Source organism: Melanaphis sacchari, unplaced genomic scaffold (assembly GCF_002803265.2).
Source record: "Melanaphis sacchari strain LSU unplaced genomic scaffold, SCAv2.0 Contig1112_pilon_pilon, whole genome shotgun sequence".
Lineage (NCBI taxonomy): Eukaryota > Metazoa > Arthropoda > Insecta > Hemiptera > Aphididae > Melanaphis > Melanaphis sacchari.
Window position 1 is genome coordinate 170,963 of NW_020270426.1, and position 15,054 is coordinate 186,016.

Below are 15,054 nucleotides of genomic sequence, written 5' to 3' on the forward strand. Positions count from 1 at the left end.
ATAAAAATATTTAAAATATTTGACAATATTAAAATATTGCTTATTTTAAAGATCTGATTCTATTCATAAAAACTTTTGATTTAATAATGGATTTATGTACGAATATTTGTTATAATATTATTTATTTGGTAGCCCGGCAATGACAACAATTTATAAAAAAAATCGATACTACGTAGTACCTTATTACTACAATGTATTATTAAGACATAAAATCAATTCAAATTGTAAAATGTGTTTTTAGTTAAAACATATTGCAAATAGGTATTTTATTATTAACAAATCCTCACGTATCATTTTTTTTTTAACTCAGTCAGAAAATTCAAATTTTTAAACAAAATTTACTTGGAGCTATTTTAAGAACTTGTATTTTTTCGTATATTATCGGTTTTATTTATATAAATAGTTATATATTATTATAAAAAACGTATTTGGTATATCATTTTATTTAATTTCATTCAGTTTTAAACACATATAATGTTAATTAACTTGCTGGGAAGTTATATAAAAGCATTGAAAAACTTATAAATTGCTTGTCGATTTTCCGCTCATAAGGCGTACAAGTAGTTGGAATATTTTTGTATTAAGCAAGAAACGTATAAATAATTTTCTTCACATTTTTTACATTTTGATAGTTAATTGCAGTAGCTACGCGTATTACCACAGTCTTAGCGATTTTATAAAACCAAGTTTACTTACCTTTTTTATAAATCTGTTATGTTTACTTTAATGTGTATAAGATTGAAGTTATTTTAAAAATAGCTTAATGGTGGTCAATGATTATTTTTTCGAGATTAATGAAGAGAAGTGATAAAGGGTATTTGATCTTTTTTTTTTGGATATTACAAGTGACTTGAAAACCTTGAAATAAAATATAGAATTATGTAATAGGTGTATATATTATGTAATGTTATTTTATTATAATTTATATCGTCAAAACGAAAATCGTTTATTTTGAAACATATTCGACATGCAATCACGCAGACAGCGGAATGTGTATATGTTTATCATCATATACGTTCAAAACAGAAGACCACCAACATGAAAATGATCGAAAAACCTACGCACCTTTTCACGGTAGCCAAATATGATAAGTGATGGTGTAGCTTAATGTAGCAGAGTTGACGGGATTTACTGATAATTGATGGTAAAAATAATGATGCAATGTATAAACAACATATGTATCAAAACCATGGTTTGTATAAATATATTATATATTATATTAATGTGTTATACTGAGCAATTTATTCATTAAGTACGCTTAGTGCTCGCCCACGTTTATCCTTTCAAGTACGAATTTATTCAAGTTTAATTTCAGGAATTTTTCTATTATGTTATTAATGACAACAATTATATAGTTTTTTTTATTGAATTTAAGGAGTGTCATGGTGCCATGACAATTTTGGTGTATTTCTAAATCAAAATTTGGACGAGTACCTGCATAAATAAAAGAAATTGTTGAGTAAATTATATAATTATATGTGATAATATAAGCTTAGGATGATAACGGTGCGATAATTTTAAACGCTGCGGGTTGAAAACAGAATAATCATTAATCAATAATAATGATGATAAAAAAACAGTTATAATAATATTAATAATTCTATCCATCGTACGTCATACGTATTTTTAGTAGTTATGATATTATAAGTATTGTACAGATCTGACATCGAGAAGAAAACCTACACAAATGCGTTAGTGGTGGCAGAGGTGGTATAATTGCTGACATATACTGTCGTAGACCATAGTCGGTGGCGTTGTAGGAGTCAGAACTGATTATGTTCCGATCACCGTGTGTTAGAATCGGTTGACTGGTTAGTTATAATCGTGGTCAGCATACCACGATTTTTTTCGTTAGGTATCTTACCTACATTTTCAGTGCGTCAGAATAGGATTTGGGTTTTCAATTAAATTAAATCGAAAACCACAACCGAAAAAAATAACTAGTACTTGGTTATTTTATATATACTTTATTTCTATAACAATCTTTTAATTTATTATTATTTTTTTTTTTTTTTTTAAGTTGGGCAGCTGTATTATTTACTTACTCAAAATCACTCATCATAACAAAACAGTTGGCGCGAGAACAAAACCAAGGGAAATAGTTATTGTATCATTTAACATTTTAATTGTATAACATTATGCAGTCGTGACCCATTAAAAAAAAAAAAAAATCACAAAATTGATTGTTGGCCTCTGCTCATAGTTTGGGAAATACTGGTCTGCGTAATATGATAGAAAAATAATTTTCAAAAACTTGAGTTTGATCTCTTTCTAAATCGAATTGCTATATATTTTTTAGGTAAATCATTAATATTGTACGTTTATACCAGAAATACATGCTAGCGAGGCGAATACTAAAACTCAAAGAGTTGAATGAGTATCGAAACCAAAAGCAAAAAAGGCATTTTTGACGTTCTAGCTTCGAAATAATAAACTAATTGTATTAAAAAACGGGAGCGGTAATCTGAAAACCGCGAAAAGACGTAAATACAACGTATTCAAAATACGTTTCGTATTTTGTGTACGGGTGTTTAATATAAAATAATATTGTACAATGTAATCGGGACAATTAATTCGACTCAGGCCGATAAAATCAGAGAGCGAACTGCAAGCCGCAGGGGTAAGGGTTTTGAACCTAATAGATATTATATTATTTGGTTTTATTATGACGTTGGTCTCTACCAATAACGTTTAAATTAAAATTTGATCCAATTTTTCGGTCAGTGCTTTTTGCTAGGGAAACCAATTACACTGCGTCGCGAGTGCCCGGGTCTATGCGAACGGATGAATCGATAAAATTAAAAGGAAAAAAACATTAACGACCGCAACACAATCGCAGGATATTGAGAATATAACCCGTTGACGGCGTCCCTCGGGTAGCAGTACCTTATAATCACTAATCGGTTTTTGTGGTTTTAAAAAAATTAAATATACGTACACCGTAGAACAGGTGCGAAAATTCTCACGAAAAACCGTAAGTACCGGCTATGCTGATCACATTAGTTCGCACGCTTATTATATTTTTAAATAATTTTACCGCGTATAAAATATTTTGTTATTACTTGCCTACAATATTCCACGTTGAACATTGGGTACTTATAATCTAAATCGTGTGATGTCATCCGTAACGGAAGATTGCAGTCGCTTTAGGGTTAAACCACAGTTTTATAAACAACATAATATTATGTATTTATTTTTTATTTTTATTATTCTGCAGGTAAAATACGTATGCACTCAAATACGACTACAGTATAGGTAATAGGTACCTACTAGTTTTCTTCCGAATAGTGTTAAATTTATTTATTACATATTACGTTATTATACTGTACGAGTACAAGGTAGTACGCCGCGGTGGTGTTGTAAAAACTAAAAACGATCACATTGTTCATAAAATATATTATTGTAAAAGCGTTAATTGTAGGGACGATTTAAATTTTTTTTGCTCCTCGACGTGTAGCGGAAGAATATCTTTCTAATAGGTACGTATTTTTGTCGTGGAAATAGATCCGTTTCCTATGCGCACATATAGTATGATGTAACGTGTGTCGCACACAATGGAAATGCCGAAACGTATAAGTAAACGCAGGTACCTATGTACGCACGTGAGTTACAACAATAACAATAATTGCCGTTTTGTCGGTGCAACGATATTATATTATTAACATATAATTATTATACAGCTTTAAACGCCGCGGTGGCGGTTTACGACCCAGCGCGTAAATTTCTTCAATATTTTTATTGCGATACATCGCGTGGAGGCTGCAGTGTGCATTTATACGACCCACTGCAGACGAGAGCCGGAGCGATAATAACAGCGTACAATATTATTACTACACCGCGCACGTAGCACTTAGATATGCTGTGGCGAACACTCTAATAAAATATCATAATATTTTAGTCCAATGTTTATCGATTGTGATATAGGTGTACCTACACGTTATAATATTATACATAGAAAAATAACTCTGTGATATTTATTTCTCACTCATCGTCATAATAATAATTATTAATAAACGCGAGCTGTATGAGCACATAGCGTGTGCAACAGGAACAAGAGAAAAACGCGCGATCGACTGCAGAAGACATCGATAAAAACGAAAAATAAACAATTTCGGAGAACGGAAATAATTTTTACGCAAAACCTGCAGTTTTTGACAAAATAAATGTTGGCTTTACAAGATGTATACTATCACGTTTTTGTAGCCGAACACGTGGTATTATTTTTCTGACCGATTCCGTGACGTCATCTAAATTCGTTACATTTAGACTACGCCCACTGTTATTATTGTTATTATTATTATTTTTTAATAGGAATTTTCCTAAGGTCAACCCTTAGAAACCGATGATTAATATAATTACTACCATAAACATACTATATATTTTAATCATAAATTTTAATAACATATTTTATGATGTAACATAATATACATACACAATTCAATGTTTTCACGTGTACCGGAGAAGACATCATATTTTTGTTTTGACTCGTAAATTACGCAATATTGGTAAAGATTTACAGATTAGACGTATTCGTGAATTATTTGTATTGCCATTTGCAAGCCGTAACTGAAAACTGACGTTCAGATCTTTGTGCTTTATTCAAAGACATTTTATCGGGATATTTATTTAATTTTAATAGTCGCTGAAAACACGGCATTTTCTATTTACTTTGTTGCAATCGGGTGTCACGAACTATGAGATCCCGCGACCTTTTGTCGGTATTCAATATGATTATTTAACTAAAAATAACCGATACTTATAATACACACTTCAAAGTTCAAAATAATATGTTGAATTGTATTGATATATTTTCACTGCATCCGTATTTAAATCGTAATTTTATAATATTAACCATACATTATAATATACACATAACTGCCGAGAATTTTCAAAAAAAATAAATATTAATAAACAGAGGAACCGGCAAACAACTGTTAAGAGTCACCGTCCGCTCGGGACGCTCAAACACGAAAATTATTATCATACGTGTGCATGCAGTGCGGAACAGACGGTTCGTTTACCTCGACATTTTGGTATTCTGCGTGTACCAGCTGTGTAGTGTTTGTGTGTGAGTTTGCGATGTTTGAATTTTTTTTTTTTTTTTTTTGAAAATAATAAATAAAATTGAAATGCACTGCTACACGAACACCATGCGGCGTGTGCACAAAATATTATCGTCGTACTATTCGAATGAAATTGTTATAAGGCTTTGGACATCAAAAGAGAGATGGCCGGCGATAACATACTGAGCGGTGGCAGCAGCGGCGACGGCAGCTCGCAGCTATAAAACGTACCTATAAAATTGTAGCTGGTCTGTACAACGTATATTATTGTCTGATCCAAACTCACTCATCTCGTCTTATTATCTTCCCCATTTTTTACACTCTCCGGTGTCACACACGCGTTGTTGTATCTTTATTCATTCCGTATATTAATACATCATAATATAATTTTACACACATGTTCCGCACACGATTATAACATGATAATATATTAATATGTTAATATATTAATATGGGCAACGTCGTGACGCTTCGCTTTGTCAACGCATATACTTTACATCTCGTGAATTGGGCATTGTGATTTTATGTATTAGGGACATAAAGAAATATTGAAATAAATTGCCATTTAATCAAATTAGACAATCTCAAATAAATTTGTTACAAACTACAATATGATTTCTGATGATTTAGTGTGCATTGAATAGAGTTGCTTACATATTTTCAAAAACCAATAGTATCTATACATAATTATAACTTAATAAATAAGTAATAATAATATTATAAATAATTAAATAAATAATACTATTTCTAATGTTTTCTGTTTATTTTCAAATACACGGGTCTATATCAAATTTATTACAAAAATTAATTGACAACTATCACCGTATCAAGATTATTTCATGTGTATGAAATAAATATGGCTTATCGAATCACCAAAATAATTTCGGTAACCATCAATCTAATGATCGGTAATTTTTTTGAAATTTTTAAGATATTATATCATTTTGTTTGAAATTTAAAAAAACTGTGAAATTTCATATTTTAACAATCACATAATGTAACATTTAAGTTACTTGTAAGTTGTAACTACTATTTATGAGTAGTGTAGTCGTTTTATAGCGTTTTGTGCAAAGGTTAAATTCAATCAATAAATAAAATAAAATACTTAAAAAACTAATAAAATACATTAAAAATGAGAAATATTTTATATTTAGTAAATTTGTATTTCGACTAAAACGTTTAAAATTAAATATTTTAAACAATCATTCATTAAATTAATTTAAGCACCATTGTAATTTAAATTATCCAAGCTAGACTGGGCAATTCTATTAAGCCCGAGCAATGAATAATTTTTTCCGATTGTTTACTTGACCCGTAACATAATTATGTGATGTGCGTATTAACTATATAAAGTATTTATTTAGTATATTATAATTATTATATATATTATATTAAATTATAGGACTTGAAATTCATATGATTTAATATGATTTCTTAAACTAGTTTGAGAGATATGTCTAATGAAAAATTATTTTTCAAACCAGTTTTAGATTATTAATTCTAGGAAAAATAATTATTAAAGCCATGCGTGGGCATCAGTTTCAAATACAAAACTTATTATTACTTACTGATTTCTCAAACTAAATTAAAAAATGATTTTACAAATTACTTTTATTGCATTATATACTCTCAAGTTTTCAAATTAAATTTAAGTCATTGCAAATCATGTTAGGTCGTAGGGACTACATAAATAACTTAAACTTTAATAGGTGTAGAAATAACAATTTTAATTGTTAGTAAAATGTTTAATTTAAATTTGATAAACGTGATAAATGCAAATAAGTAAAAAATAATTAAAATACATATATAATATTTATACTTACAATAATTATCACAGATCTTTATGACTCAGTAATCTTGATTTTTATAGATAAAATGCAATTTTTAAAACTCATTTTTAGTTTAAATTTTAAAATATTACACGAATAGTAAAGTTGATTTCGTACTATAATATCAAGCTCAAAAAATGTTCTTAAATTAATTTAAGAATTTAGGATACTTACTAATTATCAGATAAATTGTTTTTGAAAATCAGTTAGATTTTTAAAATAAGCTAATAAATTGGTTTTTTAAATTTGTTTCCTAAAAGCTGATTTTAATTCTTTATCCTATTATTATTCTTTTATTTACAATAAATATTGTAAGCACCGCTTAATATCTTTCGATTTTCATCAAAGATATTTAAATTCTTATTTCATAGAATTATTCTTAGATTACAAGTAAGTCCTTACACTATTTCAACGTATTGTTATTGGAATCATAAGTGTTGTATATACGAATAGATTTAAATAATATTACACTATTCACTAATTATTATTTTATATGAAGCAGAAATCAACAAATGTCAATTAAACTAAATTTGAATGATTACATAAGGCAACGGTAATGACAAGAGCGAGTCAGACAAGCATCCACAAAGGCTAGTGACTAACGAACTGTCCATGTACACAGCCATTACACTTATCAGAGGAGAATATGCACTTGCGCTTTAAAGGTTGTATTGTTGATTTTAATTTATTTTATAACAATAGTAGTTCACACTTATTGATTACAGCTAGAGATTATCCTGATAATGTATTTATTGTTTATATATATATACATATGATTGTAGTCTGGCCTGTTTGGCCTTATAATTTGTATATTATAATAAAAACGGAATAATGTAATGGCAAGTAAAAATGAAATATAATATATCAATTAAAAAAGAGTAATAATATTGTAAATAAACATATTGTATTAATAGAAATTACATAACATCATATTACATGGAGAACTCATTAACTTTTACCTGAAAACGCTACTATATTTAGCTGGATTTTCGTCTACACTACCTTAGTCAGGCTGTATGCAATTTCGACAATAAAAAAAAAAAAAAAAAAATCAAGTTTTACAAATTATAGGTAGTTACAGCTGCGACCGCAGTTAGTGCGGCTAAAAGGCTAGTAGGTTGCGAAGAACAGAAGAACATATCACTACAATTCCAGTCACCGTGCAGTATTATTAGCAAGTATATTGATCAAACTAAATAACCACATATTTTATATGTTTTTATCAATGTATACTCAATCCATGATATTAATAGCCAATACAAGGTTTAAAAAACAAGTTCAATATAACTCTCGCTGGTTTAGTTTATAATAATTATTATGATTATTTGTATTTCGAATTTATATATGTTTGATCTACCAAATGAACTAATGATAATAATTGTTGACTTACGCGACCAGCCGAAGAAAGAGGTCGGACACTACATCGCCTATATTGATTTTTATTAGAAACGCTGAATACGGATTTTCGGCCACCATCATAATATAACATCCTTTTCGCCGATAATTCGCACCTACCAGTACATTGAATTCGTTTGGTACAAGCGTAGGTACGAGTCGAAAATAACATTTAATATTTTTAGAAGAGTAAGATCGTTCTGGCAGTTTTCAAATACCTCAGAGCAAACTCGTTAAATCGAATTCATTAACCATTAATATAGTATTAAGTATTACAGTTTGTACAATGTAATATTTATATATTAGGCAGAGGTGTATGCATGCCATGTATACATAACCCATATTAATACAAACACGAGATAGATGCGTTTCGGTTGATTGGTTTGGTAGGTACACGATACTGTATAGTCTATACTGTATAGTCTATACAGTATAGTCTGTCGGTATATAATAATGTCCATTAATTATTAGACGTCGCTTAAGTGTGAACGTTATGTACACACACACACACACACACACACACACACTCACACACATGCATACATTTTATACATAAGAACCCTTAGGACGCACATATTATACATACCTATAACGCGAGTCAACGTCACGATATAATATTCAAAATACGATTTACGAATATTGATGTAATAATAAGGTATTAATATTATTACGATATGCGTCTACGATAAAAGCGCGTACATATGTGTGATTTTCGGCACGTATGTTCGACGTGACGTGCAGTATTGTCGCAAAGTTGCACACGAGTGATAATTAATTAGGAAAAAAAAATAAATAAATGGCCTTGATAGAGGATATGTAAAAAATAAAAGAAGAAGAAGTAATTTCTGGTTGTCCACTCGTGGTGGAATGCATGATTTGTTGTAGGTTGTTTAAACTTTTAAATACATACATATTATACGTATATAATATATACCTGGTACGTTATATTATTATTATTATTATTATTATTATTATATTACATACATTTGGTCGCTCTCTGATAATAATTATATTTCTTGCATAAATTACAATGTTATTATGATGGTTTTATTTCATTTTGCATACAATGTAACCGTGTAAGATAATTAAATGAAAACAACATATATAATATTTTTACGAACGGTTTGACAAACAAAAATTTGACACACGATCGTTTTTCGAAAAGAGTTTGTTATTCGATCCATTAAAATTCTGTTCGTCCTTTAACAATACATCACTAAAAAATTAACACATACACACACACACACACTCACACACACATACCTGTAATATGCAGTGTATAATATGTAAGTAGAAAAAAAAAAACAATAGGAATTCTTTGTCAACCGATGCCCTCTCTATGAATTGAACATGTGAAAATTTCGTCATGTGAACTCTATTATTTCGTTTTTAAATACACACTCGCACATAGCATTACACGTAAGTACGCGCTTTTAAGCGTTCCTAGTGATATTAGGTATATCGTGCGCGTATATACGATCGGAAAGATGAAAACGATTGTAATACCAAACGTGATTTCCTCTGTACCTGACGTACGGCAGAACGTTTTGGAAAATTTAATGGAAAATAAAATCCAACAATAATAATTATTGAAATAATAATGATAATGATAAATTGCACCTGCCGATAATGATTTGTGTTCATTCGAATCACTGTTACGACACCTTTATCCCACTGAGAACGCACATAAATTATTGTTCGTTCGTGATAATTTGTGCGATCGTATAGTGTACGGCGAATTCGTATTAATTATAATGTCCGTACGAAACTGATCTATGCCCGACGGACGTCGTCATTGGCTCAGGTCGCGGAAAGGGTTAAGGTTCAGATAATTATTTTACGTTGTGTACACTTGAATCCGGTATAAACCCGTATACGTTTCTTGCTATAGGTTATAGGTATACGCACAATAAAATTATACGCTTTAGTAATACTCGTTCGGAATAAATATTAAATAATAATTAATAACAATAATAATAATAAAATATCGAAACGACGCAGTACGTGTTCACGTACATACAGAAACAGTTATGATATTCAACATATTTCCTCGCAGGCTTTGAATTCATAAAAATATTATCATATTATTTTAGATTCTCAGCGGAGCGATGACACTATATATTGGTTCTCTGATGATTTGTGGTTATATTTTTTTTCCTCGTATCTGTCATCACCAGTCAAAGTAGCCAGTAAAAACGCTGTGGTTTTCAACTTTTTGGAAATTTTCTGTTGGCTCATTGGTAACTTTGGTATTTTCAGTTAAATACCTAAGTAAATAACGCCGATAAATTTACAAAATAATTAGAAAACAAAAAAATTTTTTTTAGAAAATGGGAATTTTCACACAAATCCAATTTTGATTTTGCTTTAAATAAAAATTGAATAACTGTAGAGACTTGAAATGGTTACATTTATTAGACATGTAAATTATTTAAAAAAATGTTCAAGCTATTTATAAATATTTTAAATTGTTACAGTTTTTGGTTTATTTTTGATTTATATACTGTAAATTAATTTAATTTTGAATAATATTTGAAAGTTTAATACGAGATTTAAAATTTATTAATACACGATTTTATACTATACGATGTTTTACAGTTAATTATTTATGGTTAAAAATGCATACATTTTTTAGCCTTAAAACTTAAAATTTGATCGTTTTCATTAAAGATTCTTAAAAGCTTTTTTCACGGGAAATTAAAATAAGCGTTTATCTACATAATAAACGTTGTATATGTGCAATTAAAGTTATTTTGACGACATTAAAAATGTTTAAATACATAGCAACGGTTTATGTTATTTTGTTATTTTATTATTTAAAAAAAAATTAACTCTGAAACTTGATACATTTCCTATTTTATCGTAACCTATTTTACTTAAATTATTTTTTACTTACATACTTAATAGTAACGAAATTTTAATAATATTTAGACTAGGCTTTATATTATATTATTATAATATCAGTATTTACAAAAGAAGTCGGGATCATTCAAAACGTTTAAAATATATGAATACTAGACTTCACATACATTGTTCTTTTAAAGCATTAAAAATATATTTATTTTGCGCGTGTGTGTGTATACGTGTGTTTGTTTGTTTAAAATTTTACATAATTTCATCAAAGTCACAAAAAATATTATTGTTGTCTATACTGTCTATAAAGCAAAACTTGGAAATGAACCAGCTCCTCCGGTTTTTTTCACATAGGTAACTATATTGGTATAGGGAATAGGCTTAATAGTGTAAGTGGAGTTTATTATCGCATATATTATATTATAAACGATTTTTTTTTTGTGTTTAAATAAATATTACCGTATAATATGATATTCTAATAAACACACGTGCGTATAATACTTACGGAGTTTATCGATTTGACAGTTTTAAAAAGATTGCGTTGTTTGCCCACCGCCGCTCGCATACACTCGCGTGTATAGGTACATAATATTATAATCTACGCGTGTGGAGGTAAATATTTTATACATAATAAACGGGAGACCATGTTACGTATATATAGGTACCTAAACGAACCTAATGATATTCCTAATGATCACGAAACGTCGAGATACAATCGTCGAGTGGTTAGTTTTCGTAAAACGTGTAAGTTATACCCAAATAGTGGCGAGTACCTACATAATATTATATACGCGTATATGACATAATACGTCTGTTTATAAGCGTTTCAATATAGTGTGCCCCGCAATAATAATAATAATAATACTAATATAAAATGCTGCACGAATCTAATATTAATATGATATTTATTCCATATTATACTGCATTATGTTAACGAACGAAACCTACGCTACGCGTGCGACGCGTTCAGTGTGATGGTGGCGATGGTGGCGGTTGGTGTATCCATATAGCGATGTCGGTTGAGGTGGCGTGTGCGGTCAGCGGTGGCGGCGGTAGGGGAACGCGTCGGTACCTACATTAGATTTTTATCCGGATATGTAAAATTATGCAAAACGACATTTGCATAATTATTGTATTCGGGAGTCGCAGCAAATCATTTTACCTATCACGAAGTCGTAAGGAATATAATATTATTACAATAACAACGATAATAACGCGTCGAATAAAAATATGGATATTTACATATTATTGTTATATTATTATGTTCTCAACTACCTGTGCGCAGTCGTTTTAGCAACTTTCTACACCGCGCGCGCTAGCTCGTATCATATTTGCTACTTCTACATACGTACCTACATACCTATCTAATAATAATAATATAATAATATAATAATAATATAATAACGCGTAAAATATTCGTTTATTTCTTTCAATTACCTCGTGTTGTTGTACCTACATAATATTATTATACAACTCGTGTGCAGGTAGTAACCATCGTTACATCTTGCGTCGTAAAATCTGTTATCGATCCAATGCGCCACACACATAATATAATAATCTTATTATATTATAATATTGCGTGCATTTTATTAAAAATGCTGCAGTTGTGTTGTTGTTGTTGTTATTTAAATAATATATTAGATCGTTCCGATACGCTGAGCCGTTTTTTTTTACCGTAAGTATAACCCCAATGAGTGAAGCTCATTTATTATTTTAGAATCGCAAACCGTAGTGTCTCGGAAGCCGCGCAGTATGACGTACATACGTTCAAGGATGGGTCAGTTAATATAATTATATCTGAAACAGAACTGTTGACGGAAAAAATTAAAAACAATTTAAAGTTAATATTTTACACATTTTATTTTCAACTCAGTGAAGTTAGGGAATAGAAACCATTAAATAACTCACCGACTTGGATTCAATTAATTTTTTGTACAAATATATATACTATACAATATACATATGTCCAATATAGCTGATAGCTTGGAATAAATGATATTATTAAGGATAACTTATTTTATTGAATAATTCTCGTCAACAACAAGAGGTTAATACAAAAATTATATTTCTAACCATTTTACTACTTATTTTATATACTATCGAATTATTTGTAATTAAACGTAAATTGAATTCGATTGAAAGTAACTACAACAATAAGTTATGATCATTAAGTTAATATCGATAAAAATCAATTAGTTCAAGTTAAAAAAAATTAAATGCAAAACGAAAAAGTTAAAAAGTTAAAACTGACTTGGCGGCTTTAAATTTTCAACGCTTCTATGCCTTCAAGTATTGTTAATAAATCATATAATATTATCGTATGATGGTTATAAATGTATAATACGCGGTCGTACAATAATTGTATGCTGACAAAACAGTCAAACGATTCGCTTTAAACGCACTTTTCCGAATACTGAAATCACTACTTCAACCACCACTCAAAACTAAAGACAAAACTTCAAATTTATAAATCCTTAAATAAACCTATGTGGACATACCGCCTCCAACTCTGAGGTAACGCAAAAAAATCAAACCTAAATAAAATCCAAATTGTACAAAATTAACACCCACGAATCATAACGCATAACTAATGCCCCATATTACATTATTAATTTATCTCTTCATACGGTTTTAAACGTTAAAACCATCCACGAAGAAGCCATTACTATTGCTTCAAAAGATCTTATGCCAGACTCTACTCACATCCAAATTCTTTTATAGCTAGCCTATCCTCCTTTTTTAATACCTGGTTATCCCCAAAACGACTAAAAAGAAAATGGTGCAGAGATCTTCCAATTAATTTTAAAAAATAATAACGAATAAATAATCAACAGGTATTTTTATCACTTGGTGGCTTCTTCCTTCATATTTTTAATTCTGTAGTAAATATTCTTACTGTACCCTACCCAGATAGTATATAACATGTGATAATAATTATAAAAAAAAAAAAAATGCTGACGAAAACGCGTAACGATCAATTTCGTATCGTTACAAATGAAACGTTTGTTCCGCCACAACTGTCGTGGTACGACGAGCGAGTATCTCAAATTGCCGCGTTATGGCGCGCTCATGCATAATACGTATATCGTATTACTACAGTACTGCACTAATGCACTATTGCCTCGATTCATGCAAGATCTGTTTATCGCGGTCGTTCTTCGAAACGACTAAATTATGCATACAAAAACACACTATTTTACACAAACTGCGGTGAAAAAAAATAAAAAATAGTTGAAAATATAATTAGTCGTTAGTCGTTTTCTACTGCGAATCGGAGCATAAAATTATTGGACGACAAATCAATTGATATTCAAATAATATTATAATCAACGATTTCGCTAAAAATAGCAAAAAACCATTCAATTGAAGGTCGATATTGTATAAATAATTTAATGTAAACATTTTATTTTTTTTATTATGATTAAATTGTAAAAATAAATACGTTATACTGATTCTTCGGATTATATAATGTGGTTCAAACTGCAGTATTGCAATTTATTTGGTTTTTAACATCTAAAACATACACACGTACTTACTGATGGAATTAAAAAGTGTATCCAATGTTATAATTTACAAAAACCATCTCGTATAACGTTACATCGTACATCAAATAATACTCGAACATGTGGTACAGCGGTCACAGTCCTTGATAGATAATAATATTTATAATATTTTATTGTGGACTATAGCGAGGTACCCGCGTCGTAATTTATTCATATCATTATGATATTCTGTCGTTTTATTTTGTCCACCTTATTTATTACGGCCTATATGGCTGTGTGATAGGATCCTTGGCATTTTATAACGAAACTATGTATAATGCTTCACCGTGCGTACCTTATACGTATAGGTACATATAGGCTTTGCGCGGACGGTGATCTAGTGAAAATACGAATAATTCCGGTCGCCCAACC